The sequence below is a fragment of the Topomyia yanbarensis genome, chromosome 2 (assembly GCF_030247195.1).
Source record: "Topomyia yanbarensis strain Yona2022 chromosome 2, ASM3024719v1, whole genome shotgun sequence".
NCBI lineage: Eukaryota > Metazoa > Arthropoda > Insecta > Diptera > Culicidae > Topomyia > Topomyia yanbarensis.
In genome coordinates, this window is record NC_080671.1 from 401,047,353 (window position 1) to 401,053,352 (window position 6,000).

At 35.5% G+C, this 6,000-nt stretch overlaps 1 protein-coding gene across 6 annotated transcripts in view; it reads right to left on the reverse strand.

Annotated features, from left to right (window-relative positions):
• Positions 1-5,764, reverse strand: part of LOC131684933 (G-box-binding factor-like) — a 47,061-nt gene extending 41,297 nt beyond the window's left edge. For 4 of the 6 annotated variants that reach the window (XM_058968215.1, XM_058968214.1, XM_058968213.1 and 1 more), the window contains exon 1: positions 5,536-5,764. The gene's annotated coding sequence lies outside the window, so the exon portion shown is untranslated. Of the gene's footprint in view, positions 1-5,151; positions 5,303-5,535 lie in introns of those variants that run through there. The other 2 variants (XM_058968212.1, XM_058968216.1) reach the window with 2 other exon arrangements.
• Positions 5,765-6,000: the final 236 nt, after the last annotated feature.

A 6,000-nucleotide genomic window follows, 5' to 3' on the forward strand; every position in this document is an offset into this window, starting at 1 on the left:
GCAACTACGTCAACGATAAAATTCATATTTTTTTATGTTTGTATCCCGAATGCAGCTGCAGATACCGTACCAAATACAATACTTTTGTGCACATTAGTTGCCAACACTACAAATACGTTTTTGCATAGACTTGCGACAAATTAACTGTCAAAAGTGAACGGAAACGAACATACTTTATCGATTCAGGGAAGCATATCAGTAAGCTCATGTTAAATTTATGTTTCTAAATCTGCCAATCTATGTAGATTCCATCGTCCACAAGTTAACGGGGATGCGATTATTCCCATTTGCACTGGTAAAGTCAGATTCTACTAACTCTGCATGACTTTACCTGTTATTAATGGCCTTTAAGGAGATCCTCTTATATAATTGTGACAAAAAGTACATAATGTTTAATATTTTTTTTTAAACAGTAAAATGATTTATACCATGTTCACACTACAGAGTTAAAACATGTTATAATAATTATCAACAAGAAAAATGTCATCAAGATAGCGTTAAAACACGTTTTAACTCGTAGTGTGAACGTAGTATTAGACATGTGCTCTATTTTTCAAAATGTTTATGAAGGTTTCATCTATAAAATCAAAATTTTTGAGTGTAATGTGTCAAAAATGGCGTGCAAAATGGCGGCTTTCTCGGAACAATATTTTTCGAATCATTCTCGTTTTTGAACCATTCAACCAATCTACTTCGGGTTTTGGCCGCCTAAAAGAAGACAACATTCTCGGGCGCTGTAACCTACAAAATCGCGATATTTTAATCATTAATGATTTTTTACAGTCGGCCAAAGTGGAAAAAATCATGCGAAAAAACGATACTTTATTTTCAAGTGGCCGCCATTTTGTTTCTATATCGAGTTTTTTCATGTTTTTTTAGGTTGCGGTGCCTCTTGAAATGCTCGGTTTGGTTTGCTGCTTGTTGACGAAGAATTGCGACCTGTATCGTGCCCGCAGATGAGGTCGGTTTTCAAAACACACAGCAAAAAGATCATGTAACTTTCGTCTTGCCAGATGCACATAAATGGAGCGTCCCAAATCACATAAATTTATATTTTATTACATGTAAAAATGTGAGATGTTCGGCTATTTCTAGGCCATTCAGTCTGAGTTTTACATCAAAAGAGTCACAATATTCAATTTTACATATCATAGCATGTAAAATTCTATTATCGGACAGAAAAAAAACGTCGCTGCGTTGTTTACGTCAAATGTAATTTTCATTTTTTCTAAGAGTGCACCTTTTTCCGGAGCCACCATTTTGGACGCCATTTTCGACACCTTACACTTAAATTTTTTTTATTTTATAGATGAAACCTTAATAAACATTTTGCAGAAAAGCGCACATGTCTAAATCATTTTACTTCTTCAAAAAAAATTATCAAACATTAGGTACTTTTTGCCCAACTATATAAGAGGACCCCCTTAATATCAGTCCCAGAAACAAGGTCACCGCACAGAAGATATTGCGTCAAATAGCGATCAGAAGCATGAACATGACGGTATTAATGACCACAGGCAGTGGATTGTCTCAGTAATTTTATTTTTCTGTGAATGCCATTTTAAATGTCTTAAGCTTTTTTATGAGCATGGTCTTTAGGACTTTCTGAAATGATGACTATAAAATTTATCTTATTCGTTTTATTAATTTATTTTATTCTATCCATTATGAAATTTTATTCATTTGTTCATTTTGTTGACTTCACGCATTTTATTCATTTGTTTATTTTATTAATTTTATTGATTGGGAATGTTTGATTCATTTTATTTTCTCCATTTTATTCGTTTTATTCATTATACTAATTCTATTCATTTTATCAAATTCAATAATTTTATTTGTATGTTCATTTTGTTCAGTTTATTTATTCTATGCATTTTATTTATATTATCATTTTTATACATTGTTGTCGTCTTATTATTTTTATCTATTCAATTTATTTCATAAATTTTATTCGTTTTAACAATTTTGTTTATATTCTTTGTTTTATTCGTTTTTATTTCCTTTATGTTGCTAACACTATACATTTCTTTCATTTGATCAGTTTTATTTGTTTTGAGCCTATCATTTGTTTTTGTCTTTCTGGTATAAAGAACGGCTATGCAATCACTTCAAAAATCGATTTTTTAACCGAGGCCCGGAGGGCTGTTTTTCATATAACATTCGTTTAAGTTCGTCGAGATCGCAAAATGTCTATATGTGTCTGCATGTGTGTGTCAAATAATGACACACAATTTTCTCCGAGACGGCTGAACCGATTTGCACAAATTTCAGATGAACGATATAATGCTCCTATAAAACGCCGTTGAATTTTTAACTAATTGGACTTCCGGTTCCGGAGTTACGTGTTGAAGAGTCCGATTACACAGCAAATTCCCAATAAACTGGAACCCCATGATGTCCGAATGATGTAATATATATTCAAATAAGTTCTACATTACTTGAATTTGCAGTTCTCGATCACTAATGACCAACCAAAGTAGCTTTGGCGACATTGACCATCTATGAGGTTTCTTTATGCCCCCGGGGAACTCGACAAGTTCCCGAGCTATGTCAAACCTATATCCCAGCAAATTCTTAACCGATTTTGACAAACTTGATTTCAAACGAAAGATATATTACTTCTATTGACTGCTTTTAAACTTCATTCAGCTCTGACTTTTGGTTTCGGAATAACAGGTTGGTTATTGCGGTCACAGAGGAATTTCTTATATAAACCGTTACAATCGTAATACCTCAGAGGCTAAACATCTATTGGAATGGTCACCAAACTACATTGATTCGCAGCTCTAGATCACTGATTGCCAATCAAACATTCTTTAAATGTATTGTCCGCTTTCGACAATTCCGGAAGTCCCGGTTTCCGGGCATACTCCCCAGTTAAAGTCACATCGATTCTTCGGCGATGACTGGCCCATTTTCTCAAACCAAAATATGATCACATGAAGATAACGTTGATCTCATGTTAATTAAGCTAATTAAATATAAGTTTAAAGCTAGTGACTTTCGTGGTTGCAGTGGGATACGTGCTAAGCATGATAATAATGTAATAGACATATCCACAATTATATTTAAAATATCCAGCTAATGAATCATAGTTTGGATAAATGAGAAAGGCATAGTCGCAATACTAGGTGGATCAAAACTGTTTTTTATCAATATATACAGGGCGTTCCACACAAAATTTACCACCCCATTTTTTAATATTTTCGGTTTAGCTGTCCAAAACATTCGACACGTATTTTTTATTTCAATATTATAGTAGGAATTATTAAAATATTTTGTATCAAATTTCTACGCTTGCAAAGACGAAAAAAAATATACAAATAGATTTTTATTTCAAACTGGACATGATTTTTTGTATTATGTAGTCAAAACATTTTTCTTTATTCCACTAAAACTTTGGAATAGGCAATAAGTTAAAATGTTGGAATAGGGAATACTTACGAAATAATGAATTTTTCAAATGTACAAACCCCAACCCCAAATGAACTTTCAAAATTCAATAACTTTTTAAGTTCTGCACATAGAGGTTTAGAATTTCTTGACATTTCCTCTTTCATAGAAAGCAATGATTTTCAATAGAGCTCAAAATATTAGCTCATTCCTTAAAGACTGTACAAAAAAAGTTACGAATAAGTAGTTAGTGGGTCATATTGACCCCGATGTTGAGCTCAATTTTAAGACACATTTTCAACCAAATCTATATGAACTATATATACTTAAATTGTTTGTTAGAGTTCAAATTTTCAGTTTCTGGTAAATATTACCGTTTTTCACCTGGTTGGTCAGTGGGAATCGGTGACGAATGGGGCCATGTTTGGCATCCATAGATGTATGCAGAAGCGTCATCATAAATCACAGGTTTATTGGCAGAATACTAATAATAAACACAAACAAAACAAAAATGAGAATGTATATATTAAATTTGTACATGATACGACTGATCTTGGATGTCCCGGATTATGATTCCGATGCCGATTCCGGGGGTACAATAGTATACCGCCGGAATCGGCTAAACATGACCCCATTCGGCACCGATTCCCACTGACCAATAAGGTGCAAAACCGTAATATTTACCAGAAACTGATAATTTACACTGTAACAAACCATTAAAGTACCACTTCATATAGATTTGGTTGAAAATATGTCTTGAAACTCAGTTCGAAATCGGGGTCAATATGACCCGCTAACACCTTATTCGTTACAAAAACTCCTAAAGAAGGTTAATACTAGTGAGACCAGATTTGTAACACAGCTTAATACGTAAATTCAATTCTGATAAAACGATTTTTTTTTTCTATTTGCGTTCGAAAACACAATAATGTCCACAAGTTCTCCAACAAAATGCAATGCAATGTGAACACATTGTAGAATGTATTTTACATTACTTGAAGTACGCGACGAATGAGAGGAGAAAAGGGTCACCGCCAACTTACCAGGGCTCCCCTAAGGAATATTGGAATAAAGAAGATTGCAGTAATATTAATTAGGGACGGCAGGATAATAAAAAAAAGAAGTAACCGGAAAGTGATCCGACCGACTAGCAGTATGGCCAATAAAATATGACCATCATTTGGAAGAATCTTCTAAACTTTATCTGAAACTGAAATATCGTTATTGACGATTTAAAAAAAATAGTTAAATTTCTACGATTGAAGGTCCGCAATCGTGAATTCATGTCTTGAAGAAAACGAAAAAAAAAATCCTTCTCATGTAAGTAGTAAACTTGTCAATAATTTACGTCAGTGCGAATTTTCGTTCTAGCTTGTTCGCTGAATCATTTCAAGGTCACATATTGTTTAACAGTGTGTAAATATTTAAAATCAAACATGGTCCACAACAATTTTTTGGCTAATTTTCCGATAGCTGCACATCAACCTTGCGTAGCGCTAATTAGTGCGATAACCACCGACGATCGCGAAGCACCGAAGTTCGCCGATCAATAATTGCACGTGATTGATTTGACCGGTTAGATTTAGCATGTCAATAAACCGACTCAGAATATAACTCTTCCATCAAAGTTCTGAGCACTCGACGATGAATCGCCAGTAATAGGTAATTCCCGACACACACACACACTCTGTACACACAATCACACGACTGCTGGGAACAATACGGCTTCGAGGTCGCCTTTCCGCTTGTATTGCTCACTTCTGTAGGTACACACAATGCACCACCGCACCGGTAATATGTATCTAGGCCCGATAGCCCATCGGCAATAGCCGCACTGTGCCGACTGTGAATCGAGTGAGATGTTTTCCCCGAAAGGGCTCAATAGGGTTACGATGCACCATCAAACCGCACTGCCTGACCACACTAGGATACGTGATGCTGTTGCTCTTTCGTGACACAATAAATCGCTGTAAAAAGCCACTTTGAGCCATTTGTACACACAGAACACATCCTCGGTGTGGAGCATTTAAATGATTAATGCAGAAATCGTTAGTTTTTGTCATAATACGCGACCTGACATCTTTTACTCCAAAAAGTTGTTTTATTTAAACGATGATATTGCAAAATAAAACACAAACTAACCAATTGGTAATAATTCGGCCGAAACCTGCTCCGCAGTCAAGTTCTAGAACACTTCTCTTGGGACGATCCAAAAGTGAAAATAATAACACGCGCGCGTTTTTTCTAAAAAAAAAATAATAAACTAGCCGTAATCTCAAATATTTTAGTCCTTTTGGGACGACAGAAATTGCACCGCATGTATCAAACAACAGCTCTGAACCGCACCAGTCGAGACCGTTTGGTAAACTGAGAACTCCCCTATGGTACGCTCTATTTGAAACGCTTACACCAACGTCGTAGTCGTTGTTGTTATTATCGGTGGCGGCGTCGCCCGTCGTCGGTCGATCCGAGCACGAGTGAAGTCAGCCGCTTTAGACTGACATGGCGAGAGAAATGAATCATACAGCACAGTCAGAATATTCTACGAAGCATTACCTAGTAGATACCGTCCGTATGGTGGTCGTAGGCATTCTCACCGTGTGCACG